General features: G+C 37.3%; 1 protein-coding gene and 1 non-coding gene across 5 annotated transcripts in view; both read left to right on the forward strand.

Moving 5' to 3' along the window:
• CEP112 (centrosomal protein 112) overlaps positions 1 to 18105 on the forward strand; it is a 563636-nt gene that overhangs the window by 382586 nt on the left and 162945 nt on the right. The window lies entirely within an intron of this gene.
• Positions 5581 to 5684, forward strand: LOC120366972 (U6 spliceosomal RNA). Its single transcript, XR_005581483.1, has one exon. It is a non-coding gene; the product is annotated as a U6 spliceosomal RNA (small nuclear RNA).

Raw genomic sequence — 18105 nt, forward strand, 5'->3', positions numbered from 1 at the left:
ACTACAGGTTCCAGTTTCAATTCCTATTTTCAGTATAATTCTTAAGATTACATTTATTCTCAAAAGTTGTCCAGTTTTGACAATAAATTGTATATTCGCCCTGTATATAATACATTTTAAATAATTCACAAGACAGTAGTAATTTTTTCATTTAGTTTCTCATTCAACCCAGAATGCAGCAGACTGGAATTAGAAATTAAAACTCAGAGAAGATATTTTTAAATGATGTCATCAGAAACATACTTAATGGCAGTTAAGCATGTTTGATTAATACATAAATGATTAATGTATTAGCAAAATGAAATGTCGATTAAGGACATTTTTTCTAATGTCTCTTCTAGGAGAAATTTTGCATTGATATAGGACTCCAAACATGTTGCCTGAATAATTAGATGTATTCATCTACATTTGAAATGGAAAAAATGACTGAAATTTGTTCTTTTGAAAAGAGCTTTACAGATATAGAATACAAAACAGTGTTATGAGTATAGATTGCTCATCCAATTTTAATAATTCAGAGAAAATTTCTTTTATATTTGTGAATCAAAATACAAAGTTTCTCCTGTATTTACTTAGATTAACATGTCTTTTGGCTTAGGGAAACCAGAGGAAACACACTTTTAGAAATTATAAGTAATTAATCCCAACTCTTTTTTTAAAACATGCTGAGAGGTTATTGAAAGGTAGAAAATTCTTCTGAATGAGGCTTCATTTAATGTTGTTTCTTTTATCTGTGTTAAGTAAGCATCTGTTCTAAAGAAATTTAACCTCAAGATATTAACAGCTATTAGCCCGAGGTTAAACATTTGTTACACACACATAGTGGATTTGTCCCCATCTAGGATATGTGGAATAGTCCATCATTATAAACTATTTTTAAGTTTATTAAATTTTGCTGTGTACAAAATAAGAATCAACAGAAATGCTTTTGATTCATAAAAATACTTTTTCAATCAGAAACTACAAAAACAGTCAGACATTTAATTTAGCATAAGTTTGCCTAACAGCAGTCAATGCATGAACATGATGCACTTAGACATTATAGTGCTAGAAACTTTTAATGTGAATGATCCAAAAATTATCTTCATGAAATTATCTATTGGGAGGGAATAAAGAACAGAGGTTTTGCCTTTAAGATACTGTGTGGTACTTGATTAAATAGTGCAGTCACTTATATTTTGAGAAAATAATGCAACCCCTTAAGGTATTTGAAGAAAGGACTTCCTCGCTAGATGCATGTTAATTTTATATCCACATTAATTACATCCTGAAAGTTTTTGATATAAATGTGAGATACTTTTAAGCACATATTTAAAACTGTTTCCCGCTTTAAATGATGCATGGCAGAGAAATGAAAGGGGAATATTGATATATCTCCACTGTAATCTTCATTTCTTCATTTATTGTTTTAGTTATCCACTGTCATATAACAAAATCACCACAAAATGTGTAATGGCTTCAAACAGCAATATTATCTCTTACTGTTTCTGTAAGTCTGGAATTCGGAGGCTCTTAACTGACTGGTTCTGGCCTTGAGTGTCTCATGTGGTTTCAGTCAGACAGTAACTGGAACTGAGGTCATATTGAAGTCTTCTTCACTTACCTTCCTGGGACTTAGAGAGGAAAGATACATATAGCTGGAGCTCCTCTGGTATCTCTGTCTCTACGTGGTCTGTTAACATGACAGCTTTAGGGTAGCTGGATATCTCACATGTTAGATCAGTACTCCATGGCTCATGTCTTGGGACAGAAAGCCAGGTAGAATTCATATCACCTTTTAAACTTTAACCATAGATTTCAAGTGGTATCATTTCTGTCACATTCGTTTCATTAAGGCACATTCAAGGTCTTACCACATTCAAGAGATGAAAGCTCCTTGACTATACCCCTTGATGGAGCATTGACACTATATAGTGTCAATATAGGAGAAGAGCATGTGGGAAGAGAAATATATTGATGTGGCCATTTTTGGAAAATACAGTCTGTTACACAGATAAAGCATTTGGCTGACTATAATGAATTAGGCATCATGGTGAGTCCTATAATAAGATGATAAATATATACAATTCATGCTCACAAGATGCTTATTGTCTAGTAAGAACATCCATGTAAATAAATGCTTTACAAGGGGATACGTACAATGTGATAAGATAATGATTAGCTTGGTAGAATGTTGTAAGATTTGATAGAAGGTGTTTTAGTGAAGAAATGAAGATAAAGAAGTAGTCTAGCATGCCTCCCAGTTTTCTAGTTTGTGTGACTGAGTGGATGAGTGGTTAAGACCTGTAGACCTAGAGACACCTGTAAAACATACACATGGAAATGACTATTGGTCGTTTACAAATACATCTTCCAGGGAAAATGTTTGTGCTTGGGATGTAGTATTGGGAATCAATAAATTTTGGTTAGAATTTTAAGGCCTAGATGTGTATGATATTGCCCAGAGAAATTTTGTGGAAGAAGAGAAAAAGGGAAAGAATGTAACCCTGTGGAAAACAACACTTAACAAGTGTACTGAGAGGATGTCAGGGAAAATGGCAGAGTGAAGTCCCCCGCAAAGTCTCTTCTCCATAAAAGCAATGAGAAAACTGGAAGTCTTATTGTTTCCAGGCATTGAAAGAAACCTCTACCCAATCATTAGCTGACCACAAACTAGCCAAGCAGAAACTTCAGCTGTCACACATGACAAGAACATAGACTTTACAGCATTTGTTCAGAAAAGTCACTAAATAAACATTATCACCACTGCTATTACAGCAGAAATCCCCTTCAGCAACAACAAACTCTGGGAAGGAAGAGAATCTGATTTCCAGAGTTGCCGTATTAAAATATTCACAGTGTCCAGTTTTCTGCAAAATAATTATGAGACATGCAAAGAAACAAAGTGTGGCATGAGCACACTTTATTTCCCACAGGGAATGAGAAAAATAATAGAAACTATTCCTGAGGAAGCATAGATGTTGGATTTAATAGGCAAAGACTTTAAATAAGCTACTTGAAATATGTTCAAAGAACTAAAATATTATGCCTAAAGAAATAAAGATTAACAGCTAATTTCTCTTTGGAAACCATGAAGGTCAGAAGGCACTGGAATGAAATACTAAAAGCCCTTAAAGAAAAAGACTGTTAACCAAGAATTCTACTTCCAGTAATATCCTTTTAAAATGAAGAATATTCTCAGATAAACACAAACTGAGATAATTTGTCAATAGCAACCTGCTAGACCTAAATGTAAGAACTAAAATTATAAAACTTATAAAAGAAAACATACCAGAAAATGTTTATGACCTTGGATATTAAATATCACAATAAAAGCAGAAGTAATAAAGGAGAAAATAGGTAGGTTGGATTTCATCAAAATTAAAAACTTTTGTACTTCAAAGAATACAACAACATCAAGAAAATGAAGATGGTTGGGTACAGTGGTTCATGCTTGTAATCCCAACACTTTGGGAGGCTAAGGCAGGAGGATCTCTTAAGCCCAGGAGTTCAGACCAGTCTAGGAAACATGATGAAACCCCATCTGTACAAAAATTAGAAATGTTATCCAGATGTAGTGACATGTGCCTGTAGTCTCAGCCACTCAGGACGCTGAAGTTGGAGGATTGCTTAAGCCCAGGAGGCAGAGGTTGCAGTAAGTGCACCAGTGCACTATAGCCTGCATGACAGAGTGAGAAAAACAAGAAAAAAGAAAATGTAGACAACCCACAGAATGGGAGGAAACATTTGCAAATCATCCAGCTGATAAAAATCTAATAGACTGTAATGATCTTTGCAACCCAACAATAGGAAGACGTATAATCCAACTGACAAATGGGCAAAGAAATTGAATAGACATTTTTCCAAGGCATGTATACAAATGATCAGTAAGCAGAGCAACACCATTGATGCTCCACACCATTAGGCATTATGGAAATGCTAACCAAAACCACAATGAGTTACTTCTCCCCACCTCGGGTGGCTATATTAAAAAAGATAAACAATAACAAGTGTTGGAAAATACATGAATACATATTGGAATCCTCATATTTTATAATGGGAATTTAAAACAGGCCAACCACTTTAGAAAAACAGTTTGACAGTTTCTGAAAAAAATTAAACTCAGAATTATAAAATCCAGCATTTCCTTTCCTAGGAAATATACCAAGATAATTGAAAACATAGGTTCACATTAACACTTGGGCACAAATGTTCAAAGCAGCATGATTCATAAAGAGCCAAAATTCCCAGTCACTGATGAATAGGTAAACAAAATGTTGTATATCCATACAATGAAATACTATTCAACTATAAAAAGTAATGAGTTACTGATACATGCTACAACAGAGATAACAACAACCTTGAAAATATTATGTGAATTAAAAAAATCAGACACAAAAGCCCACGTATTGTATTGTTACATTTATATGAAATGTTGAGAATAGACAAATCCATAGAGACAGAAAGTGGATTAGCATTTCAGTAGAGGGAAATAGGGAATTGTGGCTGTTGGTACAGGATTTCCTTTTGGGTAGTGAAAAAAAAATAAGAATCAGATTGTGGTGATAGTTATGCAACATATAAATACAGTAAACACCATTAAAATGGTATACTCTTAAAGGTATATTGTGTGGTAAATGAGTTGTATCTCAATTTTTGAAGAGTTGGCTATGGAAGAAAAGGCAGTAATATTGAAAAGGAGTCTATCAAGAGTCAGAAGAACATGTGAGAAATTGATTTCATGTTCAGAGGACAAGTTTCTTATACTTAGTTTCCTAAGAATTGTGTATGACTCGCCTGTACTTTATATAAATCTCTTAATACATAATCTTGCATTTTTTCTAATTGCACTCTGAGAAATCTACTCAAACTAAAAAAATTGAAACATAAAACAACTATAGGAAAATCCATTTGTGAATGTGTCAGTGTGTGGGTGCCAATATGTTTGTGAGAGATGGTAGAAGGTTAGAAAGGTAGATGATGCATAAAAGATTATTATTACCTTCTGTTTAGTATTTCCTTTAGTTCAGTTGTTTGACTTGCCTCAATGTGACTTTCTCTTTCAGAAAGAGGCACAAGGCTAAGATAGCCCCATTTCTCTGCCTTTGTCTCCTCAGAACTGTACTTGCTTTAGGACTTTAAACAGAAGCTCTTGGGCAGCAGTGTTCTTTGACTATTGCCACAGTTATCTGCTCTGCTCTTCTGGTTCATTCTCCACAGTCCCAGAGGATTCACCTTCTCAACTGGACTTCTATTTATTTTATTCCCTGCTCACAGACTTCTGCCACATCCCACTGCATCCAGAATGAATCCAGTTTCTTGGCCTGTGACCCCTTGTTTTGACTAAAACCCTGAATTGTTGACCCTGAAGCCCCACAATTGAGTGGGCAACAGACATGAGATACAACCAACAGTGAGATGTAACTGGGTAAGGTAGAGGATCTGGTGCAGGCTTACATTCCCAGCTCCCTATCCCAGTGTTGGAAGGTTGTTATCTAAGCTGTCAAGAGGAAAGTGTTTCTACTGGTAGATATTCTTAAAGACCGTCTGTTAGGAGCCACAGATTTGTTTCAGAAGTGGAGGGGGAAAAAAATACACCTTGTGCTCACTTTGGCAGCACATATACTTAAATTGGAAAGATACAGAGATTAGCATGGCCCCTGTGCAAGGATGACGTGCAGATTCGTGAAGTATTCCATATTTAAAAAGAAAAAGAAAAGAAAATACACCTTATGCAGGAAATTTTTGCATGGAAGATATTTTCTCTTAATTTCACCTTAAAATAAAAGGGAAGTAACACTTGAGAGTTAAATACTACATCATCATATACTTAAACCTTTTAAACCAAGTGGAAGGGAACAATTTTTGAGTCTAATTTAGGGTAAAATGTGTATTATGCCTTTGACCAGTCTAGAGAATTTAAATTTTTAAGGAAGTTTAAACATTTGGTTTCTGCCTCTTTGGCTAGTAAATTAGTTCGTTTTTTTGTGTATTTTAATATTCTGAAGGCTTGTGGTCATGAATAAAAATTAGAATTCACTAAAGCACTCCAGAACAAATTCTGGTTCAGAATGCATTTTAATGTAGAATTTTATTTTCTCTTAATTTTTTAGTGAATTGAAAACCATAGTCACATGGTTCATCAGAAAAGCACTTCAAGGATGTTAGTAGCTTTGGATTCTAAAACAATTAAGTGATGTTAGTAGCTTTGGATTCTAAAGCAATTAACTACAACCTTTCTAAACAAGAGACAGTAAAAATTCTTGGAATTTTTCCAAAATCTGTTCTACGATTACAGTACTGGAGATCAGTGCTTGTGACAAATAACAGGTATTAAGCATGTCATGAGACTGGTTTAGAATGCAAGCAAGGTGATGTGCAAATCTAAATGAAATTGAATAATGAGTAGAACACAGGACAGTAGGGAGACATCTCTAGAACCCAGGTCTACTATGACATTAGTCTGTGAGTCAGTCTTTTAAAATAACCACACAGGGGTGCTCACAACATTGAATATTTGTATGCAAAACAGGGAACCAGATTATGATGCATGGTGGATCTTACCGATAACATCAGAAACGTGCTAGAATATTCTTAGAAGTCAGCTGGCCAGCTAGCCTTTCTGCAGCATACACTAATTCAGATAAGAATATTTTACTCAGATACTTATGAGAAGATAATAGGTTTCAAATTTTTGAAGTTATAAATATATAGTATGTTTTTTTAATGACTAAATACCTGGTGAGAAGATAAGGGAGTAACACTCCATTGATCAGGGTCATAGGCTGACAGTTCCTAAAGCTCCAAGGAGTATAGAAGGCTGGGGGCATTTTCCATAGTGATGGAAAACCAGTGGGATTCCAGAAGGGACCTTGAAGCTCTGCAAACCCAGCCAGATCATATGGCTGAGGCTAACACTCATATACCACCCAGTTATTTCCAGGGGGCGTTAGACAAGTAAGATGCCAGCATCTCTCACCGTCTCCCACTTTAGCAAGTAGCATGAGAGACCCTCGTATGCAAGTGCAGCCTCCCTCACTGCTAGAACCACAATGATCCTCATCAAGGCTCCCTCCACTGATGTATCAGGGTCAAGAACAAGGTTAAATATGATTGTCAGGCAGAAGAAGATTTTCATAACTGGATAGAAGAGGTAACTAGCCTAAGTACTGAATCAACTTTCAACTGGGCTTAAAAAATGACTTAATCCTCTTCAAACTTAACTAGATTCAATGGGCCGTCCTTGAACTCGCCGTTTCTTCCTTTCTAAGCTGTTCAGGTGTGTCGTATGAAGCTGCTGGACATTTTTATCATCAAGTGATATTTTGAAACTAGAAACATGACTCATGTCTGTCAGTGTGACATTGGAGACAAGTATACAGAAAAAGTGAGACATTTTGATAAAGGAAAGTCATAAGGTGAACTTGCAGATAGAATAAACAAACATGCTAGCAAGGTAGCCTAAGAGATCAGTTGGTATCTTTATCCTCGCAAATGCTAAACCGATAAACTTTAAGTAGGCAAGAATAAGCTAGCAAACAGGCAGTAACAAAGGAGCCTGGGTTAGATGCTGGTGCCAGGTACTAGAAGACACATCTATATCCAGAAGCTAACATTATATCATTTGACATGTCAACAATCTCTTTGCAGATGAATATCATCAAAGTTGTGTCTGGGCTTGGGTGGCAAGTGTGTGACTCTAAATGTTATGCTGCTCCAGCAGAACCAGTCACTCTTGTGGAAGCCAAGGAATGGGAACAGAAGAATATGAAATCAGTGGTACTGGTCATCAGTCTTACTATTTAAATGAATATCATGGTAAATACCATGATGACTATACAAAATGGTTTGTTTGTTTGTTTGTTTGTTTGTTTGCTTTAGAGACAGAATCTTACTCTATCACCCAGGCTGTATGCAGTGGTACAGTCACGGCTCACTTCAGCCTCAACTTCCCCAGGTTCAGGTGATCCTCCTACCTCAGCCTCCCAAGTAGCTGGGACTACAGATGTGCACCACCAAGCACAGCTAATTTTTCTTTTCTATCTTTCTTTCTTTTTTTTTTTTTTTTTTTTTTTTTTTGGTAGAGACAAGGTTTTACCATATTGCCAAGGCTGCTTTTGAACTCCTGGACTCAAGCACTTCACCCACCTCAGCTTTCCAAAGTGCTGGGATTACAGGTGTTAACCACCATGCCCAACCCAAGATGCTATTAATATAATGAATGACCAAGGCACCAATATTAAAGACATACATTTTTATAATATTCCACTTTAACTGGTATATTCAAACTACATAAGGTATTTGAGGCATTTTTGTTTTGTTTTGCTTTTAGAGTTAGGGTCAGTCAGAGCTCATTGCAGCCTTGAATTCCTCAACTCCAGCGATCTTCCTGCTTCAGTGATGTTTTTAAAATAAAAATACAGTTAAGTATCTGATTTCTACATAAGAGATTTAAATGTTTATATTGCTTAAGTATTGTTTGTTAATTTTTAAAGTAATGATCAATGAGTATAAAAGAAAGGCCAGGTGCAGTGGCTCATGCCTGTAATCCCAGCACTTTGGGAGACTGAGGTGGGTGGATCACCTGAGGTCAGGAGTTTGAGACCAGCCTGGCTAACATAGTGAAACCCCGCTTCTATACAAATACAAAAAGTTAGCCGGGTGTGGTGGCATGTGCCTATAATCCCAGCCACTTGGGAGACTGAGGCAGGAGAATCTCTTGAACCCAGGAGGTGGAGGTTATAGTGAGCCAAGATCACACCATTGCACTCCAGCTTGGGCAACAAGAGTGAAACTCCATCTAAAAAAAAGAAGAAAAAAATGAGTGCAAAAGAAAAATACCCTCGTGTACGGAGTTGGTGTATTATCCTACGTGCGACAGAGAGCCCCACGTCATTCTCTCAGTTCATTTGGCAGGTTGCAGTGGTTGGTTTTGCCAAAGAACTGTGCTAACCTTATGAGAGTTTCAGAGAAGGTTCCTGTGTTCTAAGGACTCATAGTCTAATAAAGGAAGACAAACATATCTATATAACTCTGCTACAGACAAATTTTTATAGAACCCATCATTATAGGTACACAGTGCTGGCATAATCAAGGGGGAAGCAGAATTCATCATTCTCAGTGGTGGAATCTGGGAAAGCTTAGAAGAGATGTAACTTTAACTGGTTCTAGGATGGGCTGGAACAAGTGGGAAAGGCCTTCTGACTGTTGGGAACAACCTGAGGAAGGATATAAAGGCCCAGAAAACATTCAGAGGGTGAACCTCATGTGGCCAGGGCAAACTCTACATAAAATGGGTAAATGAGCACTACTTACCAAAGTGTGAATGGTATTAAATGCCTTACTCAGGGGTTTGGGCCCTTATTTTTGTGGATTAGACGCCATTGAAGAGTTTTGAGTGGAATAAAATGATAAGATTTATTTAGTTAGTTAGTTTTTGAGACAGAGTCTTACTCTGTTGCCTAGGCTGGAGTGCAGTGGCACAATCTCAGCTCACTGCAACCTCGGCCTCCTGGGTTTAAGCGATTCTAATGCCTCAGCCTCCCAAATAGCTGGGATTATAGGTACATGCCACCACGCCCAGCTAATTTTTGTATTTTTGGTAGGAAAGGGGTTTTGCCATATTGGTCAGGCTGGTCTTGAACTCCTGACCTCCAGTGATCCTCCTGCTTCAGGCTCCATAGTGCTGGGATTACAGGCATGAGCCACCATGTCCAGCCAAAATGGTAAGTTTTAGAGAGATAACTCTGGTATAGTACTCGTAAGGAACCAGGGGTAGTCTAGACTTTTGGAGTCTGAATTCTTGCTTTATAGCTTACTGTTCTTTGACAAGTTGCTTTAACTCACTGAGCCTCAGGTACATAATTGTGAAATGGGGATAATACCTCTCTTGTAGAATTGTAATTAAGTGCAGTAATTATGCAAAGCATTTGGCACATAGTAAGAATTCATTAAATAGTAGCTACTCCTTTTTATCAGAATAACCACTTCTTAAGAATCTGAGGGGTTAGATAGTTAATATGATCATGATCATTAGATAGTTAATATGATCATGATCATGAGCTGATCATTAATATGATCATATGATCATGAGTTTCAGAGTAAGACTGACTGACCTGGCTTCAAATCCCACCTCCTTCTCTTATTAGCTCTGTGACTAGGACAGCTTACCAAGTGACAGTGTTGCCATCCATAAAATAAGGATGACAATCCCAACCTCATAGGTTTTATGTTGATGAAATGAGAGAATATATATAAAAGAGCTTTATATACCTAGCACTTACAAAGTGTAGAATGAGTTCGTTCATTCTTTCAACACATGTTTGCTGAATACCTGCCTTGTGTCAGATACTGTTCCATGTACTTGGAATATATCAATGAATAAAACAGACCACAGTCCCCACCCTTGCGGATCTCACATTCTAAGTGATCACTGTTATCGTCAAAAAGAAACACTGGTTGAAAGACTATTGCAGTTTTCTTGGGAAGTGACACAGGTTTTGATCTAGGGCAGTGTTGGTAGAAGGGGAGATGGGGTAGAAGCCGTAGGTATGATTCCTGACTGGGTGTGGGTGGAAAGGAAAGGGAGACTTGAGGATGCCCAGGTCATCATCCATCCATCAACCTAGAGAGGGAGCACAGGAGAAGGGCACATTCACAGGAGAAGATGATGGAGTTCACGTGTTTAGTGCCATCAGGATTTCCATCTGGAGCTTTCTAGTAGACAAGACAATCGGAAATATTTTTCTGAAATTAGAGAAGTGGAGAGTTTTGTGTGTGTGTGGAGGGGTTTCCTGTAGGTAGTTGGTGACCTTCAGTAAACCAAGTTTGGTAAAGTGTTGGGTGTAGAGAAATTAGAGAGTACAAATTGTAGGCACAGACTAACCTTTAAATGTATTATAGAGGAAAGAAAAGGCAGAGAAAGCAGCCTGAAAAGTAGCTTATAGTGTCTTCAGATTTGGCAAAGGAAATGATCCAGTGGAAAGAGAAAGATTCAAGCTATAAAAGAGATTATTTATCTGTTCTTTTAATGAATATTTATCCTTTTCTACATTTTGAGAAACACTTTGTCATGGAGATGCATACAAAGATGAAAATGATGGAATATGGCCTTAAGTGAGCTTACCCTGCAGTCGAAGATTGTACATGCTTTTTCTTATTTCCCATTAGAGTGTAACTTCTATGACAACAGGACTTTTACCCATTTTGTTCACTGCTGTATCCCCAATGCCTGGAAGAGTGCCTAGAATATAGCAGGCATTTAATGAATGTTGAATAGATTAAAAGTTTCAGCAGAAAAAGAATATCTGGATTATTCAAGAAAGCTATCATTCTTTTTGTTTCATCAGGAATAGTTCTTTTGCATAATCATTGCTTAGTAGCTATGGAGAGTAGAATGGGGGCACTCACAGAGGAATGAATATAGGTCAAACTGAAGGAATAAGAGAAAGGTAATGAAGGTAGGATTATTGTACAACAGCCAAAGATTATCCTTTCCTGCAGAACTTTTCCAGGAGGACACAAATACTATTTCTGTAGAACAATTATTAGAGCAGAAGAATATATTAACAAACCTAGTAGGGACAGATTTATCTCAGTGTTAGATCCAGTTCTCATAAATGGTGGACTAAGTAAAGATGAAGAATGGAGGAAAATGTGTTTACGTTCAAAGTATTAGCAAGGCAGAATCAGGTAAGTTTGCCGCCTGTTGCCTCAAGGACAGAAAGAGAGAGAGAATATATGAGATAAAGTGTGAGTTCTTGCAGGAATTAGAGGAACACTTTTTTATATTTTATTTTTGTTTGTTTGTTTTCCCCCAACTTTTAAGTTCTGGGGTAATGTGCAGGATGTGCAGGTTTGTTGCATATGTAAACGTATACCATGGTGGTCCGCGCACAAATCATCCCATCACCTGGGTATTAAGCCCAGTATCCATTAGCTGTTCTTCCTGCTGCTCTCCCGCCTCCCACTCCCCACCTTCCAGCAGGCCCCAGTGTGTGTTGTTCCCCTTCATGGGTCCACGTGTGCTCATCAGTCAGCTCCCACTTACAAGTGAGAACATACAGTATTTGGTTTTCTGAATAAATAAATGGATAAACAAACTGTGCTGGCCAAATGATGGAATGTAATACAGTGCTAAAAAGAAATGAGCTGTCTTCACTCTGCGTTCTCTTACTCTGGGTTATTTTTTCATGTTCCATACATCCCTCTGTTATTCTGTTATTGGTCTGTATGTTTATTGTCTGTTCCCCCCGCTTACCCGGCAACAGTGCGGGATAAGTTCTCTGTAGGCAGGAGCTTCGATTTGGACACGGCTGCATCCTCAATGCCCACTACCCTGTCCAGCTAAAAAGAGGTGTTCAATCTCATATTTTCTTTTATTTTTTTATTTTACTTTGATACTCTGGGGTACATGTGCACATCCTGCATCCTGCAGGATTGTTGTATAGGTATATACATGCTATGGTGGTTTGCTGTCTCCATCCCCCCTGCCCCATCCCTACATCAGGCATTTCTCCTGGTGTTATCCCTTCACATCCTCTCAGACCCTGCTGTTCTTCCCTTCCCCTCCCCCCACCCCCACCCCCACACCTCCCCACCTAGCCCAGTGAGTGTTGTTCTCTTCCTGGTGCCCAAGTGTTCTCATTGTTCACCCGCCTATGAGTGAAAACATGCAGTGTTTGGTTTTCTGTTCTTGTGTCAGTTTGCTGAGAGTGATGGTTTCTAGATTCATCCATGTCTCTACAAAGGACATGAACTCATTGTTTTTTATGGCTGCATAGTATTCCATGGTGTACATGTGCCACGCTTGCTCTGTCCAGTCTGTCATTGATGGGCATTTGGGTTGGTTCCAGGTCCTTGCTATCATAAACAGCGCCACAGCCAACATATGTGTGCATGTGTCTTTATAATAGAACATCAAGCCTGTATTTTCTTAATTATTAAAAAGGAATTAACAGTATCTTCTAGATTACTAAGGAAGTTATATAATCTTTGGTATTTCCTCCATGAAGTTTTTTCAAATAGACACTATTAAAAAATATCAGTGCCAGCCACATGTTCTGACTGAATAGTACCTTCTTTTGGCATATAGGTCCTATTCCTTTTTTAAAACTTTTATTTTAAGTTTATTTAAGTTTTATTTTAAGGTGAAAATGATGGAATATGGCCTTAGTGAGTTTACCCTGCAATAGAAGATTGTACATGCCGATACAACTTTTTACTATTGGGGTGCAGGTTTGTTACATAGGTAAACTTGTGTCATGGGGTTTGTTGTTTAGATAATTTCATTGCCTAGTACCCAGAAGTTATTTTTCCTGATCCTCTCCCTCCTTCTGTCCACCATTAGGCCCCAGGGTGTATTGTTCTCCCTATGTGTCCATGGATTCTCATCAGTTAGCTCCCACTTATAAATGAGACCATGCAGTATTTCTTTTTCTCTTCTTGCATTAGTTTGTTGAGGATCATGGTTTCCAGCTCCATCCATTTCTCTGCAAAGGACACGGTCTTGTTCCTTTTTATGGCTGCATAGTATTCCGTGGTATAAATATACTATATTTTCTTTATCCAGTCTATCATTTATGGTCATTTAAATTGATTCTGTGCTGGGCGTGTTGGCTCACGTCTATAATCCCAGCACTTCGGGAGGCCAAGGTGAGTGGATCACCTGAGATCAAGAGTTTGAGACAAGCCTGGCCAACATGGTGAAACCCCATCTCTACTAAAAATACAAAAATTAGCTGGACATGGTGACATACACCTGTAATCCCAGCTACCCAGGAGGCTGAGGCAGGAGAAGCCCTGGAACCCAGGGGGCAGAGGCAGTAGTGAGCCAAGATTGCACAACTGTATTCCAGCCTGGGCTACAGAGCAAGACTCCGTCTCAAAATAAAATAAACTGATTTCATGTCTTTGCTATCATGAATAGTTCTTCAGTGAACATATGCATGCATGTATCTTTATGACAGAATAATTTCTATTCCTGTGGGTATATACCCAGTAATGGGATTGCTGGGTCAGATGGTATTTCTGGCTCTAGGTCTTTGAGGAATGCCACACTGTCTTCCACAATGGTTGAAACGATTTATACTCCCACCAACAGTGTAAAAGTGTTCCTTTTTCTCCACAACCTCACCACCATCTGTTGTTTTTTTTTAATTTTTAGTAATAGCCATTTTGACTGGTATAAGATGGCATCTCATTGTGGTTTCAACTTGCATTTCTCTTCATGATCAGTGATGTTGGACTTTTTATATATGTTTATTGGCCACATATATGTCTTCTTTTGAGAAGTGTCTGATCGTGTCCTTTTCCCACTTTTTAATGTTTTTTTCCTTGTAAATTTGTTTAAGTACCTTGGAGATGCTGGATGTTAGACCTTTGTCAGATGGATAGATTGTAAAAACTTTCTCCCATTCTGTAGATTATGTTCACTCTGATGATAGTTTCTTTTGCTGTGCAGAAGCTCTTTTGTTTAATTTGATCTCATTTGTCAATTTTTGCTTTTGTTGCAATTGCTTTTGGGGTCTTTATCATGAAATCTTTGCCCATCCCTATGTCCTAAATAGTATTGTCTAGATTTTCTTCTAGAGTTTTTATAGTTTGGGGTTTTACATTTAAATTTTTTAATCCATCTTGAGTTAATTTTCATACATGGTATGAGGAAGGTATCCAGTTTCAGGTTTCTGTGTATGGCTAGCCAGTTCCTCCAGCAACATTTATTAAATAGGGAATTCTTTCCCCACTCCTTGTGTTTGTCAGGTTTGTAAAAATCAGATGGTTGTAGGTGTGTGGTCTTCTTTTTGCCTTCTCTATTCTGTTACATTGGTCTATGTGTTGTTCTTGCACCAGCACTATGCTGTTTTGGTTCCTGGAGCCTTGTAGTATAGTTTGAAGTTGGATAGCATGATGCCTCCAGCTTTGTCCTTTTTGCTTAGAGTTGTCTTGGCTATTCAGACTCTTTTTTGGTTCCAAATGAATTTTAAAATAGTTTTTTTCTAATTTTGTGAAGAATGTCAGTGGTAGTTTAATGGGAATAGCATTGAATCTATAAATTGTTTTGGGACATATGGCCCTTTTCACGATATTGGTTCTTCTTATCCATGACCATGGAAGGTTTTACCATTTGTATCATCTCTGATTTCTTTGAGCAGTGGTTTATAACTTTCTTTGAACTTGACAAGCTCCTTCACTTCCCTTGTTAGCTACAGAGGAACACATCTTTTTAAAAAAATCACCTAGAATGGAAAAGTCATATGATAAAGCTACAAAATTGTATTTTTTGTTTATTTAGTTACAAGACATATAAAGTATGTAGATTGTGAATATTAATTGCTGCCATTAACACCAAGCCATTCTGAAGGATTTAAAAGTACAGTACACACTGCAAAAGGAGTTAGACAATATTTTAGAACTGAATTTCCAAACCCTCCCTGAGCATTAGAATCACCTGGGGAGATTGTTAAAAAAAAGAGAAATGTATAGTCCCTACCCTATATCTGCTCAGTGGGAATTTTTGGGGAGGGGAATTTGGGTGCATAGACAGGTTTGGCAGCCACTGATCTAAACTATGTATTGGGCGCCCAATAAATGCCATATCTATTAATTCACGAAACGATCTTCTACTTGAAGTTCAGAAATCATCTGATAAAGGAGTGAAAACAGATAGAATTTAGATCTCTGTATAAGGCAGTGTAGATGATCTAACAGCCAACTCTTTCTTCCAGGAGGACTGGACATGTTAATACTGGTCAGGAGTGGGGAAAGGGGCCAATCTCTACTGTGAACCCACTCAATTTTTATTCTTGCTTCTAATGTAGAAGCAGGTCAGTTATTTTTTTTATATGTGTTCTCTAGAATTAGATTGAATTTAGAAATTTTTTTTATTGAGTTTGTATGTTTTATATCAACTACAGACATTAAATTCCTTCTTTTCAGTAGGAAGAAACTGCTAAGATTCCTAAAGCAGGTTCAAGGATCTCGGAAATTTCGAGTTGAAAGAGATCTAAGGGCCATCTGGTCTGATATTGCCTGTCATGGATGCGGACTCATGTTCAGGGAGAGGGAATTTCAGAGAATTTTCAGCTCCAGCAGCTCCAGAGACAAGTCTTGATTTCACCTAATTCTGATGGTTCTCTATGCAGTACCTAATTATCTAATCTCTGCTTTTTATACAATATAACACAATGTAAATTTACTTTTTTCTTAGCGTTTTTAGCTCCCATATAACAGATTTATTCACTTATTTTAAACTAAATGGAGAAATTTAGTACTTTTCTTTGAGAAAGGGACATCAGTCTGTGACTAGTTCTGCATTGTTTTAATGAGAACAAAACCAAAATGTTCCAGAATTACTTGCTTGCAGCTACAAAGCATGTTTAAGGAATAAAAATCTCCTTCATTAAATTCGTGATGAAAAAAAGAATTGTTTTGAAGTTCTTAGGATCAGCTTGTATAGGCTTCATTGTAAACTGATACTAAAGAGTCCCCATTACGATCTGTGTTATTTTGGTGCCAGAAGGTTTTTTTGCTTATGCTAAATTATTAAGTTCTGTCAGCTGCTGGGCTGTCATATAGAGATATAGTAAATCACATTATATTTTGTCATGGATTACACGGAGCAATAAATTTGGGAGTGAAGATCAAAGTAGTTCCACAATCACATCTGAGTGTAGGAACGATGTTTAACTTGTAGAAAACTGATTTAGGTAAAGCTGCAGCAGTTCTTATGTGAATTTAAAATGAATTTGGATATTTGGTTGAAAATGAATAGGGATCAGATCCCAAAAGGACTTTTCATTTTTGTATTTAGTTCAGAGAAGTTAATTCCAACACCTAGCTGCATGACTTGAATTAGATAAATAATTACATGCAGAGAGTTGCGGACTTGGTGAAAATGGTATATATGTATTTTAATTGCTTTTGTGATTAAACAATGTATTTTATTTTATTTTACTTGGGTCTTTTTTAGGAGGACCATATAATTAGTTAAATATTCTTGTAGCAATGCTGTTTGACTCCTTAGAGCTGAACTGTTTGGTTTTCACTGCATTTAAAACCATGAAAGTAAGCCAGTTTAAGTAAAGTGCACTAAGCAGTCTTGATTAGCTAGATCTTGAGATTGTTATTATCATTGTTCTGTATTACTATGGAAATTCTGTAGGGGTTATCAAAGTTGATGATATTCATTTATTTAGAATAGCCAATCTCGACTGGTTGGGTTCTTTTCAGAGAAAAAGTTATCATAGAAACTAGATAATATGGCAGAAATTATATGTTTTATATAAATTACTGTCCTTATACTTTTACTTAGGAAAGTGCCCTGTGTCATGTTCTCATTTGCTAGAACAGTGGTTCCTCAACTTTGCTGATTATCAGAAGCAACCAGGGAGCCTTTAACTCAGATTCCTGGGCCACAAGATCCTGGTGGCTGATTCAGTAGAAAAAGCGCAAAAGCATTTTTCTCCTGTTACTCTGGCTTCATCTTTCCTACTTTCTTTCTTCATTCTAATCCTGTTTGGAGAAATATTTTTAAATGCTGTAGCCCATTAACAGATATTTAAGCTTTACAAAATTATTTCTCAAGATTTTGGTTTCTTGTTTTATTTTTCATCTCTACTGTCATCCTTTTATTGATTTTTTTTCCTCTCGTGAAATTGAGATTTACGCTAATGCTGTAATAAATCAATCTGACATTAGACTTACTCAGATCCCCCCAAAATCATATGGAGATTAAACCTCCCCGCCTCCATTCCAAATGGGATCAAAATAAAGTGTAATTGGGATATAGATAGGGTAGCCTGCAATCCTGATTTGGGTCTGAAAGGAAATGAAAGGCCAGTCGGTGACTGTATGTCAGGTGCATCCCCAGTGGAAGGGTGTTAGACTAAGATGGAAGGTTTAGCAGTGATGCTGCCAAGGCCTAGTTAGAAGAAACTGAACAGTTTGAAAAACTCAGCAGAAGATCACAGAGATTCTATTTACAAGCTCCAAGCTCTTTTAACAGGCTTTTCGTCAGGTCCTCTGATAATGCTGTGATGCCTCCTAAATCTAAGGCCCAGGGGTTGGAGCCACTATTTTAGAGCATCACTATGAAAAGCCAAAAGCAAGCAGAGCTTTTAGAAAATG

The sequence above is a fragment of the Saimiri boliviensis genome, chromosome 17 (assembly GCF_048565385.1).
Source record: "Saimiri boliviensis isolate mSaiBol1 chromosome 17, mSaiBol1.pri, whole genome shotgun sequence".
NCBI lineage: Eukaryota > Metazoa > Chordata > Mammalia > Primates > Cebidae > Saimiri > Saimiri boliviensis.